Below are 16,428 nucleotides of genomic sequence, written 5' to 3' on the forward strand. Positions count from 1 at the left end.
ATACAATTTAACAAGGAAGCCACTACCTTAAAAAAAAAAAAAGGGGGGGGGGGGCTGTGAAGAAATCTGTAGTTCTGAAGACTGCAAGTTTTGGAGCATAAATGGCAATGGAAGTTTATGGAGCCTTTTGGATTAAACCAAAGGCTAGCTCCATTAAACCAAATGGAGCATTCCTAATCTGACATGTTGACAAGGACACCCCTGCCTATTCCAAAAGGGAGTTTCAAATGAATCCAGATTTATCTTATGTTCCCAACAGGGGCTGGGCTGGCTCCAAAGGAAGTTATCCAGGCCAGAAATAAACAAGATACACATGAAGCAGTTTGTGCCACCAGGAAACATTCCAGGGAATATGCGGAGAAGAGAAGGAAAGCCAGCAGAACCACAGCTTAAGGTATCTTTCCTCCCTCCTCATTATGTCCTATCTCTATTTCTTCAGAGAATGTAAATCAAAGTTTCTTCTCCATGAGACCCCTCGCCCTTCTGTTCGCTTTCCTCATCATTGCTTCCCCAAGAAGATGGCTCCACGTGCTGCTTCTCCCCAACACTCAACTCCTCCCTGTCCTGCAGTTGCAAGGAAGCAGCTACAGAGATGCTCAGTGCTGATCCTGCATCTGCTAACATTCATACTCCGTTACTGACTTCTGCAAGAGCCGGCTGGAGCCGAATACCCATGCTTTTCCCAGGAATGTGTGTACATAATTTCAATTATGTCATTCTAAAAAGGGAATTTAGCCTTTTCCAACTGCTTTTACTGTGGCAGACACGTAGTCACAGTAATTGCGAGTACCAGGACAAGCACCTTTGGCATTTACATTTCGTCAAACTGGGACCAACCTTTTAATTTGCTAAGAGACCCCAGGAGAGCTGTCCTGGTGGCATACATTGTTCACTGCACCATGTCTGACCAGAGTCTGACATGGGCTTTATAATTTGCTGGAGCAGAGTCACTAAATTACATGCTGCTATGAGATATATCACCCCACGAGACACAGAACAGTTCCTTAATACAATAGCCTTCAAAGAGGCATGAGCTCCAATACCACTGCAGAGAACAAAGCTTCCCAGTGTTAGATATGATATTAGAAGTTCTACCTCATGAAACATTATAGACTCCATTTTCAAAGGAAATCCAAGTTTGTGCCCGTAACAATAGCGTGTTCAGAATTTCCTGCCAGAGAAAAAGTCTGTCTAGCTACTCGGAGACAAGCATCAGTGCACGCGAAAAGGAAAGCTGTGGAGTGTCTACTTTACAAATGCAACTCTAGGGTTCCAGAAGTGCAAGCTATACACATGCAGGATGGAGACAGTTAGAAGAAGTTTGGCAGTGAGGGTTAGGGTATAAAATATGAGTCTCAGAAGGTTGTTTTATAGCCTGAACTGTAGGTTTTGCAGCAGCCTTAGTATTCTGTTAGCTATATTTTGGAAATCAGAAATCTGTTCCAGAGACGTGTGTTGCCTTCCATGTAGTATTAACATATACATTTTGTGTGTGAATCTCTCGTCGTCAAAATGACAGCAGTCCTGTTTGTCCATGAATCGTGTCATTTACTATCCCCAGTGATAACTGGGTGACAATAGTCATATTCTTGTGGAGTTTGATACTTGAAGGAAATATGCTAACAGAATTAAATGTGAGAAACAGATTACTAATGTCACAGCAGTGAAAACTTTCGCAACGAGGTGATGTAGTATATTGCTACAGTATAGAAGATTGTTGAAACACTGCACATAAAACAGGTAAGTGATGATCAATGATTGTATTTATGTATTCACCACAGAGTCACATTGACTTTAATAGCAGTTGTTTGTACACAGCCAAAGAAGAGTTTTTATCATTATATATATAAATAGATATATTTATAGATCTCTATCTATGAATAGATAGATGTGTGTGCATTTGTGTATAGAACCATACAAAACCACAGCTGTTTGGTCTTGTCCTTTTGCTATAATGTTTAACAAGTCTGGTAGAGATTTATTCTGATAATATTACAGTATATTGGCTACATGTATCAAGGCTTTTTTGTTTGGGTTTTTTGTAGGTACGAGGAAGGTATAGGTAGCTGGGTTTGGGGGTTCAAGCAGATGCAAAAATCTGAGGCTGGCCAGATCAAGACTTCAGCTTGAGAAGTGCAAAATATATAGCTGGATCACTCCGGCAGTTCTAGCGCAATGATTGTGCTCTTCTATGTCTGTAAGATTTCTTTTGACTTGCTTTTGGTCTTGGCAAGATGCTCACATTTGAGGCTTTGGCTTTCCTTCTAAGGAGGAACATTTAGGCCAATACGGACACTTGAATCTCCCAGTCCTCCTGATAAAATTATGGGCAAGTTCCATTAAGTGATACTGGAGAGGTTTGTTTTTAAAATCACTTAGAACTAGGTCATGCACGTGGGACTCAGGCTGGGTATCCCGGAGGGGAGTGAGGAACCTGTGTGCCTGGGTGAGCGAGCTCCCTGCCGGACTGGAGATAGGCTGACACCACCCCTACACCACTGTCCGCGGCCCAGGGTTTACGAACTGACTGCCGCTAGCTTTGGCCAGCAACACGTTAGCCTCTCCCTGGGGAGGCTGGGGAGGGAAGATGACTCAGAGGGGTGTCTGAATCATCGGGGCTTCCCCTGGGCGAGGCTGGACTTGGGCACGTCGCCCTGCCGCACGTCTGGGCAGGGGCGATGGATGGGGAAGGAACTTCTAGCTCTACAGACCTGCAGCCCCAGGAGCACTCTCCCTCCTGCAGGACTTTATACCTGTAGTGTAGCCACAGGTGAGAAACGGGATCGAGGTGACGCGTGGCATGTGTAAAAGTCATTCCTAAGCCTTTTTTGGTGTGTATTTGCTTTCAGGGTCTGTTTTCAGTTCACCGGGGCTGCAAGCTATGGCAGCTTTGCTGCAAAGTCTGCAATAAATTCTGTGAAAACAGAAATAAGCGGTGAGTGGCTGTTGCAAACTACACTGGCCTCCTGGCATTTTCCGCTGTTTTCCACCCACCCTTGAAACTCATATCTGGCCCAAAATGGAACTGTGAGCTGTACCACATGCTCTGAATGAAGTGCTAATTAAATACTTCTACTTAATGTAGACAACATTTCTTTGCAAAGGCTGTAATGTATTGCAGATGTCGTGAATTCCCTTAGAGAATGATGAAGGGAGCAACGTACACATTGCATCCCTCTCTAGGCAGTAGGGATGTAACCCGGGTGGTTATGACTGATAAGGCCTAATGTTGAAACAGCACTTGTCTGATCCAAATTCCCACGCGCATTCTCTCACAGTGACTTTGGTATCAGGTATACTGCAGGTGCTTCCATCTGGATGCACACTTTGACATATGGGAGGTAAATGGTGGAGCCGTAGAGCTTGACAGGTACTCAGCATCTGTCCTGGTTTCGGCCGGAACGAAGTTAATTTTCTTCCTAGTAGCTGGTATAGTGCTGTGTTTTGGATTTAGGATGAGAATAATGTTGATAACACACTGCTGTTTTAGTTGTTGCTAAGCAGTGTTTACACTAAGTCAAGGACTTCTCAGCTTCTCATGCTGCCCTGCCAGCGGAGGCTGGGAGTGCACAAGAAGTTGGAAGGGGACACAGCAAGGACAGCTGACCCAAACGAGCCAAAGGGGTTGTTCCATACCATATGATATCATGCCCAGTATATAAACTGGCAAAGCTGGCCAGGGAACACCGCGGCTTAGGGATTGGTTGGGCATCATTCAGCAGGTGGTGAGCAATTGTATGGTGCATCACTTGTTTTGTATATTCTATTATTATTATTTTCCGTTCCTTTCCTGTCCTATCAAACTGTCTTTATCTCAACCTGTGAGTTTTACTCCCCCCACCCACCCCTGCCACCCCCGATCCTGCACCCATCCCACTGGGGGGGTGGGGGGATGGCAAGCAAGCAGGCGGCTGTGTTGTGCTTAGTTGCCAGCTGAGGTTAAATGACTACAGAGTCTAAAAGAAAACGGGTAAGAACTGGCAGATGTTGCAGAAAAGGACCTCAATCTCTCTGGGTGGAGGCCCCAGCCATGGTAGAGGAGCTGGCAAGTGGTCTCTGGCTCAGGCTGTCCCAGCGCAGGACAGAGCTCCACAGCAGAGAAACTGAAAGGCTTTGGGTTTAGCACATGCACTAAAGTCCTTTCTGGCAACAGGAGAAAGGCTGAAAATCCAGGTCCAGAACAGTTGGAAGGCTCTGCTAAAGTTATTGCTGTTGAAATCATGGTCAATCTTCAGGTTTCAGGGTCAGCAGCCATCAAGCTCAGAAGAGCCAGATCACCCAGCTTTTGGGATATGCTTATGCTGTTAACGGACCATATGTTCAAGTCCATTTCCAAGTCCAGACTTGCCCATGAGCAGCTTGCTTTCATGCAAGCTCTGGCGCAAGTTCAAGCCCAGCTCTAGCTCTGTCTTGAGGGAAGAGTTTGAGCAAAATGGGTGTCTTTGTACAGACCCAGGCTCTCATCAGTGCAGCCTGGGTGGATTAGACAAAAGCAGGGCTGTGCATACAGGGGTTCAGTTTTCCAGCATGAATCCCAAACTTGGATTGAAACACTTTGTCTGTATACCAGACCCAAATCACCACCAGGCCAATAGCTAGCCAAAGGGACAGAAACTTGCATGTCACGGAGCTTGTCCCCACGTGCCTGTGCTCATCACACGCACGGCCCCCGTCTGCAGGCAGGCTCTGAGATCAAGTCCTCTTGGGTCACCTTTTGAGGGAGGAGGTTTTTCTCATGATCCACAGGACTAGAAATCCAGACTGTCCTTTCTCTGACAGTTCAGACCCTTGGGTATCTGAGGGACTACTTGTGAGACACTGGCACTTCGTCTAAGCTCAGGCTTCAGGGATGGGTCAGAGAGAAGCCCCCCTGCATGCAGCGGGGCAGGGAAGGGAGCTTTTGGAGTATTTCAGCTGCGATGGTCTGAATACACCCCACCCACAAACAACGCAAATATGACAGAAAGAACGAACTAGGAAATCCAGTTTTCATGCGGTAATGGTTACTTACAGGGCTGGGAAAGATCTCTGATACTCCGTGTAAGGGTGGGATAAAGAGCCTGATTAGGCAGAGATTCCAGCTGGGAGTGGAAGGACTGAGCCAGGATTCCTGGCTTTAACTAGTTTGTGCTAACGAGCCTTCTTAGTGGCTTGCCTACTGATATACCAGTTTGCTCTTCAAAATAGATGGTACACCCTATCTTGTTGAGATCAAATAACTAACGTGTGTTAGTTCAGGTGAAATAATATTTATGTAGGACTTTCTGGCCAGCAGATCAATGCTGCCATAGTGCCTGCGTTTTGGGGTGTCAGTGATGATTAATTCTTACATTAACACTGGATATGCGTAAGTTTGGAAGTGGAAACTGGAGAAGGAGCTCAGCACTGAAGAGTTAACAGGTGGAGGCGGGGGGGGGGAAAGTCTAGTTATTTCTGTTTTCATTCTGACACATTTTGCTTTGAACTGTGGCCAACGTGAACCACCTCTGCCCTGATCCAGCGGTACCTCCTCACTGCACTCATGGAGCTTTTCTCTCCAGGACAGTGTCCTGCACATCTCCGCACCAGAAATAAAAACTGGGTATTCACAGATCCCTAACTGCAAATTGAATTCCCTCTCTTCTTCTTTTGAAGATTGCAGGCTTGTAAAGATCTGAAGCTGGTTTAGCAACTGTTCTCTGCAGCAGGATTGTGCTTATTGTGCAATGTTAAACCAGTTATTTTTCTCAAAAGAGAGCAAGCAGCCAGCGTGTTTCCTTGCTGGTGGAAGGACCAATGCAGACTACACTGTACTGAGTTTCTGCCTGCAGTGCCCAAAGTCTGCAGGCAAAATTGAGTCAAAGGGTGCCAAAAGGGATGTCTGGTCAGCCTAGCAGAGCTGGTCCTATCACCCTCCACACGCTGTCCCTGGCCTGTCCCCACCTCCGTACCTCTTCCACACCAGGCAGTTGCATCTCGGCTATCTCCACCACCGCTCCCACCTTCTCATTCCCAGGTACCGTGTGTCCTTGTGCCGTTGACAGCAGGCAGTGGAAGGCACGGACACCCTGGCACCCCGATGCTGGGACCAAAGCAACCTCTGGCAGCCCCACGCTTGGGGCACGGGGAGCAAATTGCTGCTTTGCAGGAGATCTGGGGACGAGCCAATCTCAAGCTGGAGTTTCTAAACAAATTACTTGCAAGGTGCCTGGTGGCTCTAAGTGCAGAATTAAGGGTACAGCCACCGTAATCAGTATTTGGGATGGCACAATTCCTTTATTATTCAACTCTTGTGGGTGGGAAGGAAGTTTCAAGGAGGGATTCGAGCGCGCAGAGGGGTGGGATTTGCTTTGGTAGCTGCAGTAGGCACTAGCACGAGCCCACAGGGAGCTGTGGTTTTGCTGTGTGAAGATGCTCTGGGAGATACCAATCAAAAGCAGAGAAAATATTCACTTTCAGAGTGATACAGCAATTAATTAGCACTATCTTTGTTCTTCTTTTGCTGGGGCTGATAACAGTGATGGCTGAAAAATACAGAGATAGCTTCAAAGAATTTCTTTATAACAAGAAATACGTGGCACCTTACTGTGTAAAGAGTATGAAAGCTGCTCCTGTAAAAATTCATAGAGTATTTCCACATTTCTTTCAAGATGGTTCTGCAGTGTTGTGAGTGCTTTTCAAGGTTGGATGCTCTCTTGGGAGAAAAAGGAGGTAGGAGTCCAAGACGATGCAGAAATAAGAAAAAGGGGGAAGAGAAAGCAGATGGCTAGGTGGAGAGCTTTCCTTAATAAAGTATTACACATTGAGGATGTGAATTCAACTGCCTGTTGCTATTTATCATGACCACATAAAATTCAGAGTACTTTGCTATTTAAATAGTTATAGATTCAGAGATGAGTCATGAAGCAGAGCTGATACTTTATCCGTGGCTATGTTGGTGAATGGTTTTCTACTGCAAGGATCTTATTTCTGTTCTCTCTACTTTAACAGTATTTCTGTTCTCAGATTATTTTGTAGTAGATAAATGGGACCAAATGAATAAAACTAATGCTTCTGGGGCTATCTATTATTACAGACTTAATTATTTTCTTTTAAAAAACACACTGCTACACAGGATTGCAGAGGTATTCCAAGTTCTCTCTCTCCAGAGAGAATTAATCGAGAAAGAGAGAATTACCTTCTGGCTTTGCTTCTGTAGGAAACTTTGAGGGGGATTTTTTGCTGCTGTTGGTGAGCAGGTCTCTGAGTCAAGTCTCATTTTGCACATCTTTTTGCCAAGAGACAATGTGTCATTTGTATGATAGGCACTGCAAGCATCCTGCACAAGGGAGTGAGTGTTTAGGAGTGCAGGGGAGCATATCCAGTGGCGTGAACTTAAAAACCAGAAGAATCCTGCAAAGTTCAATTCTGCATGTGGAAATGGATATGATTTTCCATTTTTCAGGTTTAATTCTCTTAGTATTTCTGGATATGGCAAGCTAGAATAGGCTGAAATTTGTACAATAAATAGGATCATTCACATGAAATGTATTTTGATACAAAATGTTCTCTCTTGCCCTGAAGACAACCGGCTACTCAAGCAGCCCCTCCACCGCTAAAATAATTTGTAGTAGTGCGGTGGTAGTTTTCTCTTCCCCCCCAGAAGTAGAGTTAAGTTTGAGAGAAGACAGATCCTTGTCCCAAGGAAAGCATTGCTGATGTTCAAGTCAGGGACCCCAAACAGAGGCTGCTTTCGGAAGATGCTTGTTGAGGATTGTTAATACTGGAGAGGGAACTGACTCATCACATCATCAATTCTGCTCCTCTGCCAGTACAGCACAAAACATCTTTTATCATCACACTCTCTCTTTCTTCTTCATTTCTTTTTTAAAAGAGTTTAAAACTGTTCAGTGTTCTTGCCTTCCCCTTTTCCAGCCGGTTGCTGTTCTCTGGCTGGTGGTTACAATCTGGGGTGATGGACCCCCCATTTGCCCTGTGCAGGACTCTTCCCATCCAGGCATTCCCAAGGACAAGCCAGAGGATGAATTTCTTGGCTTATGTTTTCACTCCCAGCATTAAGTTGCACACATACCCTTAGCTGTAAGAAAACTAAGCTTTCCCATCTGAGTCCTTTTTTCTTTTTGCTTGCCTTAATCCCTCCTTTCTCTTTGTTGCGGCAAGCACTGTTTATCTTAATGGGGACAGCAAGAACACTCTGGCCACATAATTGTCATGAAGGCTACAGCGTGGTCCAGACGGTACCAGTTTGCAATGATATTTTTCTGGAGCATGCCAACAGCAAGCGGCTGCTGTGAGAGCTGAAATTGCTGCTTTTTTCTGTTCACATCTGCATTTGATTTTCAATCAAGAGTTGGTTGGTGAAAAGCCAACTAATCTACAGTGCTTAGGGGTTTTTTTGTTTGTTTTTAAGGGGCTAGTTTGAGCCAAGTTTAGTACCACAGAACTAGTTTTTAATAGATTTTTTTTCCCCCCTGAATTATGAGTACTTTTGGATACAGACTATTTCAAATGGATCTTATGGGAAAATTATTATTCTTTGTTATTATTTCTTTGTATTAGTATCTCATGTATGGCTGTTATGAATGGCCAAGACCTTTCTGTGCCAGGTGTGTTATGGCACACAACAAAATGGCAAATCACATACCCAGGCCCTTGCGGTGTCAGGGATGCTACTGGGGAGATGGGTGCCTCCAGCTTTGTGCTCTGAAGCCAGGGAATGAGAAAAGTTTGACTTTTGTGAGAACTAGAGGAGGAATTTCCACAGGTTTTGCATGAAACTTCTGGCATTTTCTTTAGGCTGGTGTCACATCCTCTTCCATTTGCTGCTGTTGTGGCAGAGGAAGAATTGGTTTTGTATTGAAGAAACATGAAAAGTCACTGTTTAATCAGAAACTTCAAAAGAGCTGGAAAAGGATCCATTTGTGAATCAACCATCTTAAGCTTTGAGGGACAAATCTGGTACCAGAAAGAGGAAAAGGTCTTGGGTCACAGAGTTTTCACATTTTTATGGCAATTTTTCTGTGAATTACGATAACTGAAAGCACTGACCTGTAACTAACACAGTCTACAGCAGGACTTCTAGTACTGCTCGCTGTCCTTTATTCAAGGCTCTGTTTGACACATAACACACTTTTAACAGCATTTTTTAAGCTGAACATACAGTTACTGTTGAAAGGTGCTGAACTAATAACCTTCTGAAACTAAATTTGCCTCTTAATGTGGGGGACATTGGTTGGGGGCACTGGCTGGATGAGGAAGAGAGCAAATTAATCATACTGACAGAGAAAAAATATAAAAGGTAAAAGCAACTAATACAACACAACAGTAGTACTGTGAACCATTAACACTCACATCACAGTGCTTTGTACCTGTATTTTAATGTGTGCTAGTGTAAAATCAGCGTAAAAATCTACCTCGGTCAGCCTGTTTGTATATTATACCCTCTGTGACCACACCAGCATGGCACTGAAAACTGAAGGCACTTCACGGAGTCCCAGAAAATACATTGCCAAGACCTCTGAGCCCGTGCAAACATTGTAATGTGACACGATGTATTAGGAATGAGGCAGTGTTAGGGAGCTGGGGGCTGTTCCCATGTGCCCTGACATCCTTCTGGGCTGGTACCTATCGCAGCGTCTTTTCCTTAGGAGGAATTTAACCTCCTAGCCTGTAGGAGTTATACTCCTTTTTTTTTTTTTTAATTGTTTTATGCATATTTTCTGTAGCTGATGATTTTCTGGCTAAAGATATAGGCTTTAGTGATGATAATCCACGAGTCCCCTCTGCCTTCCTCTGCTAGCAGGTGTGATGTGCTTTCTGCAATAGTTTTGGCTTCTTAGAGAACCTGTTTAAATAGTTGAAAATACTAAATGACTGTGTGGTTATAAGGCAAAGTACTATCTTCAGTAGTCTATGCTTTCTTCTGCTATATGAGAAAAGCTTGAAAGGCCCCTTATAGAGCTAAAATCTATCATTCTTTTCTGGTTAGTTGTCTTTTAGCTGGCAAAGATACCAGCTGCGGCATCTGTATGGAAAATCTGCTAATTTCTCACCCACCTTCAGTTTTCTCGGTCAGTCCCAGTGGAGTGGATGTTTAAAAATATGTAAGAGCTGGAGGCTGACTATGCGGCTGCAGTGTTTTTGTTAAGCCAGCCGACTGATGGAAGTTGGCAGCCTTGTTTGTATGGGGTGTTATACACGGAGGGGAGCGGGATGTGCCAGTCGGTGCTGCTAACAGCAGTGGCTCTGTATGCATGCTTGGGGCTGACACCGTCCTGCAGAGTGACAGGCTCTTCTCTGCTTTATGTGGGAAGTAGAACACACAGAATTTTAAATCTCTACCTATTTCAGTCTTTGGGGGACATTTTTAGGGAGCTTGGATAGCTTGATCTGCCTTCTGCAGTGTACATAGTGCCATCTATTGCTGTCTTCCCCGTGGCGCCTAAAAACCTTCCTCTTTATATGGTTTGTGCTTATGTCCAGTATATTTGCCTGCATATCTGACCTAGGCACCAATGCAGGATGAGCAATTTTAGGTTTTTAATTGAAATTTCTTTCCTTCCTCTGTGCTTGGCCTTCAGAAAATGGTTTTCTTTTTTTTTTTTTTTTTTTTTTTTTGGAAGGAAGGAAGGAAAAGCGTTGAACTTCTGTTTACCTCATTTTGTTTGAACAGAGCCCTGTGTGTTAACCCTCGTCCACACAATGAAACTCTGTACAGTGAAAATTGGCTAAGTGGGTCCTTATTCAGGATCATTCATCACCATGGCACGGCCTCGTGCATACATGGCAGATTTACATCAGTGAAACCGAGGAAGAAAAGCAAAAGGCCCATGATCTGAAGGAAGGGCTGGTGTTATTTATGAAGTGCCAGTAGTGCGCTGAGGACTAGATGAAGACCTAATCAGCCTCACTCTGCAAGGGTGCTGGTGGCAGGGTGACACACCACCAAACGCTGCAGCGAGGAGGACAATGTGTTTGGCAACTCAGGGCTCCTTAAAGGTATGTCATAGCGTGCATTTGTACATGAGACTCTCCCCTTTGGGCGATGGGGCATGCGTATGGGAAGTAAGTCTAATGGCGAGTACAGACAGTAAAATTAGTTGAAGGAAATAGTGTTCCTGTTGCGCTTGCTTATTTGAAGCCAGGAAGCCACAGCGAGAGTTTCAGCTCCCACTTGTCTAGTTTTGTCCAAGCAAAAGAAATCCCAACAAATATCAGAGGGGACGCAGAGATGAACGGAGAACGTGCTGCTTGGAGTCAGCAATTCATCCTCCTCGTGGGGCTCAAATATATGCCTTCCCTTGTGTGTCTCTGCTGTATGTCAGTGAGGGACCAGCAGCAGCTCTGAAGTTGTTACCCAGGAGCCCAAACCCATAAGAAGCCAGGCTCAGGCCAGCTTCATCAGGAGCATCCTCAGGATGCTGCTGGCCTAGGTGCAGGGTGTGCAGAGTCAGCTGGCACCAGCTGGTCGTTCACAAATTCTCAGCTTTTTCATAGCAATGGCAATACTTGCTCAACAGCCAATAGCCAGGCCACGAGGAAGCCTTCTCCCACTCCCTGTATCCTGGTGTTTTTTGTTAAAGGAGAAATTGCATCTCTTGGCGCTGGTCGAGATGAGAGTTGTTCTGGTTTCCGAGGCGTTGCTTTTTGATGAGTGTGTCCAGCTGCTGCACTCCCCTTCACTCAGGGCACTGACTCATGCTTTTTGCCATCACAATAAGTCTGTTTTCATAAACAAAATTAAGTGCACTGTGTTTATTCATTAGGGAGATTTGAAGTCTCTCAGCAACCAAGAAATATGCTTCGTGGGATGAACTTCTCTCCCTCTTCCCCTTTTTCTCTTTTAACAGCTAAGGGAAAAAAATGGTTTGAGAAAACGCTGGCCCGATGCTATCAGAAGGCTGATTCTGTGCCTGCTGATGTGCAACACCACGACGGAGGAGACAATATTGACTGTTCAGCTGGGGTTTGTACATCTCAGAGACTCAGTGCTCTAGAGAGGGATATTTAAAATTGCACAAAGATGGACAGGAAAACATGGGACAGGTTAATGAACGACGCTCCAGGTAAGCACAGTGCAGACGAGGGGTCCCAGCTTGACAGCCAGGGAGAGAAGCTTGTCTGGCACCTGGATGGCTCTGGCACCTTGTGGATGGTTGTGGGCAGGACTGGTCCTGGTCCTGGGCAAAGCCAAGCATGGCAAGTTGCCCAGTGCCTGTGCCAGAGCCCTGGTGACACAGCCAGCTCTGCTGCTGTTCTCCCTGTTGTGTCCGTCTCGCCCCCAGTCTTCTCCTCTCCTTCCCAGAGTGGGAACACAGCTGGACCCAGCCCCTTATCCTAAGTGGGACAAAATTCAGTTTGCCTACAGTGCTGATAGGTTTTAAGCTGGATCTGCAACAAGGTGTGAGGCTTGGGCAGCCCCACCATGCCAAGAGTCCCTATTTTTGGGTGTCGCTCCTCCCTGCTGTGAAGGCTCCTGTAATTGCTGCCATCTGGGATTACTGATGCATTGGTGGTGACATTGATGTTTCTTCATTAAGGACTGGACTAACTCCTGCAATATAGTTTGAGAGAAAAGAAAATCTTCCTATGGTTAAGCCTGAAATAAAATGAAATCAGATGGAAAGCATATGAGTGAGTTCATGGCAACCGGATGGATAAAATTTTGCAACTGAAACAACCCCTGTGCTCTCACTTAGGACAAGTGTAAAGGCAAGTAGCAACCGGGAGATGGCATTAAGGATGTGAAGAGACAGAATCTAAACTAATAACTAAGCCCCTGTAATTCATACAAGTTTTAACTGAAGCATCCATATCTAGAGATTCTTCACCTTGGTCAGCTGCAGTACTGCAGAGGGAGAAGTGCAAAATGCCAAGTTATGGAGCGTTTTTAAGACAGATAAACTCTAATGCGAGCTAAAGAAAATGGACTGGATCAGGATCAGCAAGTCTGTGTAGTGACACATCAGCTAATATCAGCTTACCAATACAGATTTACTCCCTAATGTACATTGCCTATTACCGTATGTTTTCCAGCATGTCAGTGTGATGGGTACCCTTTGAAATTTGGTTTATGTTATGGAACCCAAATCAGAGAATTGCAAAACGTCTCCAATACCGAGTGCATGCTTCCATTTGGCTAGCTGTCATCATGCAGAAGAGAATTCAGAAGAAATAAGTAATCCCCAAGCCAATGGGTAGCAGTGAGGGAAGCAGTTCAACCAACCAGGTATAATGTCAATATACACAGAATGTAATCCCAGCCTCTAAAATAGCAAGATCTGGGTTTGAACATTAATAAATAAACCCATGTTATTACAGGGTGAAAAATATACATTGAATTTCTACTCATAACAACTACTCAGTGACTTCTTTATTAGTATGCAAATTTTGTACCCATTGAAGAGGAAATAAATGTGGAATTTGCTGTCTTTGCAGCAAATGTAGAAGGTATTTTGGCCATTCTTGAAATCCCACTTTCCACCACATACCATAAATGAAGTGAATACCTTTCACTTGTGCTTTGGAGGGATCCATAAATCAGAAACAAAGGACAGCAGAATAACAGGGTGGTGTTTCTGCTTCTAGAGCACCAAATACCCTGTGCCAACAGCAACAATGTCAATGTGATCTGCGGTTTCCATGCCAGATGATTCTATGGGACTTGAGTGTGGCGGTTGCTTACCTTCCAGTGAGCCAGCCCTTATTTGCCAGCACCCAGTCTTCCTCAGGGGTCATTCCTCAGTAAGAAATGCTGGCAGCCACCTCAAACTTCAAGAATTTGGGGGAGCAGGAGCATGGGTATTGATCTGGGCTCAGACTTCTGATAACTGGATTTTGTCCCCAGTTATCATTGCAGTTGCTGGAGCTGGGACTTTGGATGAGTCCCTTCTCCGTGCCTCAGTTTCACCATCTGTCCAAACAAGGTTATAGTATTTCCTTGAGAAATTTGTGCTGTGTGGGTGAGAAAACACTGGATAAACCCAAGGAATTCTGTAATTTTTAAATGTTTAAATTTTGGAGTGTTTTGATTTCTCTGTGATTGACAGCAGACTCAGGGGGTCTTCTGGCGTAGGTTCCCACGTGGAAAACTGGATACACTGGTGTGTGTAGGAGTTTATTGGCTAGAAAAGCACCGTGTCTTCAAAAGTGTAACCAGATGGACTGTCCTGTTAAATAATCACAAACACGCGACTGTGCGTAATTCTTCAAAGGATAACTCTTAACCTGCAGCCATTCTCTCCTTGGTGTGTCGACAAATACTGTTTCAGTACTCTTCTATTTCTGTTGCTCTTGGATCTTTCGCCACTGAAAAATGCTCTGGGTAAAGCGATGGCCAGGCTGAATGGGTAAGTCTAATTTTCAGCTCCTGCCAGGTCAGCCTCCGGCTCTGATTTCTTATAAAACACCTGACAGATGAATCTTACGCAGAAGCGAATTGGCCTTTTCATCACCTTCAGGCCATTCTGCTCCTCAAGCCCTACCTCGTCCTGAGAGACAGAGCCAGCGAGTCGCCATCAGGTGCTGCTCTTTGCAGACTAGAGGTGTGTGGGTCTCGAAGGACCCTAACACCTTTTCTAAGAAGTCCTGGCTTGTTTCAAATCTGCTTATTTCAGAAGCTGAAGAAACCCCACAAACATAGAAGAGACCTCATCAAACGCATGATGGGCTCCAGACCCACAAATGGGTCTGCATCTGTGTTAGGGGTAGGTTCAAAGGTTTTGACCAGTCAAAGCTTCTGGATGTAACTCCATGCCTTGGAGTGTCAGCCTTTAAAAAGTCACATTCAAGCTCAACTGTATGTGTTACATATTTGAACCAGAATTTGTCACCCAGGTTTAGAGGAGGGAGAAGCCTCATGGCTATTTCTGTCACTGCATTTTTTTCCTACTGAGTCACGATGCTTATCAGGCACTGTTTCTGGAAAAAAAAAACCCAGCCACAGCCCAAAACACCCTCGTCCTCAGACTTTCTTTTCATCCACCAAATTGCTTTTATTACTCTAAGTTCTCCTCATGGAGATCTCACTATGAAAAGAAAGATAAAGAAAAATAAAACAGCTAAGCCTTCATCGTTAGTCTTATTTTAGGGAGCTTCACGTTGGCCAGCAAGATCTGGGTTTGTCAGATATAACTTTAGGAAAATGGATTAGTCCTGGACTGTAACCAGCAGAAAATGGATCTTGTTTAGATGTACTTCCTTAGTTATAAAACATACATGTTTCGTTTAACCTGTCCCTAAATAACGGAGGGATAATTAAAGCAATGGCTAATTGTTGCCAAACCCACTCCCTGTTGGGTGAACCAGAGAAACAGCAGGGGCTGTGGTCAGAGAGTATCAATTCGCGTAGGGTACAACAGCTCCATCCTTGCTCTGGTTTCTTACCACCTCTGGTACCACCTACCACCATCTGCTGTTTGCCAGGTAGGCTTGGTGTGGTTTTCCCAGCTGTGAAATGGGGTGATTAGCTCTTGGAGACCAAAATGGGAGTGTGCTGTGTCGAGGAATGAAGAAAAAGGCTGGCAAGTCACATAGCCATCGCAGCAGCTGTGCAAACACTGGTTTAATACAGAGCTGCTGCAAATAATAGAAAAGGTGTCATCTGTGATCATCATCTGCTGGCTGGTGCATGAAACGTGGTGGCAGAGATCGGCCCAGCAACACTCCCTGCTTTCTTACGAGGGAACTAAGCAGCGCAAGGGGAACCAAGCTGCGTGGAAGACTGGAAAACCAACGTTTTCCAGACAACAGTTTTCACAATCATGAAGCACTTCCTAGTCCTGGCATAGCCTTGCCAGAACTGGGGAGAGATGGCTGGGTGGCCCCAGAGGGGAGGGCGGGGGCGTCTGCCTGGGTCTTGGTCTCGGGCCAGCCAAATCGCCCCATGCTTGGAAAAGCGCGTGGACGTGTCTGTCCATCTGTCTTTTTGTTGAGGCGGGGAGGTAAACATTTCGCCGGGCAGCGCTTCTTGCTCTCTTCTGCTGTCAGAGTGGGGAGGATTAGGCAGGGCAGCAAACCGCTCTGCCAGCAAACGCAGCCAACGGTGCAACGGGCAAGGATGCGGCCGGCGAGGGTGCGATGGGCGAGGGTGCAGCATGCGATGGTGCACCGGGGTCTGCTGCCAGCAGGGCCCCTGCCTCCCCCTCCCCTGACTCCCGAACCCCCTCCGGGATGTGTTTTCCAGGGCCAGGACATTTAACCTCCCTCTGGAGCTGCAGGTCTGCCCCGCCGGCGCGGGGAGGGCTCCCACGGGGGCCGTGGGGAGCGTCGCAGGATCGGTGCGGCAGCGCTGAGCGCACCTCCCCTGCAGATGGCAGTGATATTCTGTGCTGCAGCAAAACCTTTGCTGTATTTCCCCATACTTTTTTTTTTCTTGCTAAGGGGGGAAAAAAAATAATAATCCCAACCCTCCATGCAGACTAAAGAGCAAATTTTATATAAACTTTGCTT

General features: G+C 45.5%; 1 long non-coding RNA gene across 1 annotated transcript in view; it reads left to right on the plus strand.

The window, feature by feature from the left end:
- LOC126045516 (uncharacterized) overlaps positions 1-10,686 on the plus strand; it is a 32,166-nt gene extending 21,480 nt beyond the window's left edge. The window contains exons 2-3 of the long non-coding RNA XR_007508103.1: positions 260-394; positions 10,652-10,686. This is a non-coding gene — a long non-coding RNA (uncharacterized LOC126045516). The remainder of the gene's footprint in view (positions 1-259; positions 395-10,651) is intronic.
- The last annotated feature ends 5,742 nt before the right edge of the window (positions 10,687-16,428 follow it).

The sequence above is a fragment of the Accipiter gentilis genome, chromosome 14 (assembly GCF_929443795.1).
Source record: "Accipiter gentilis chromosome 14, bAccGen1.1, whole genome shotgun sequence".
Lineage (NCBI taxonomy): Eukaryota > Metazoa > Chordata > Aves > Accipitriformes > Accipitridae > Astur > Astur gentilis.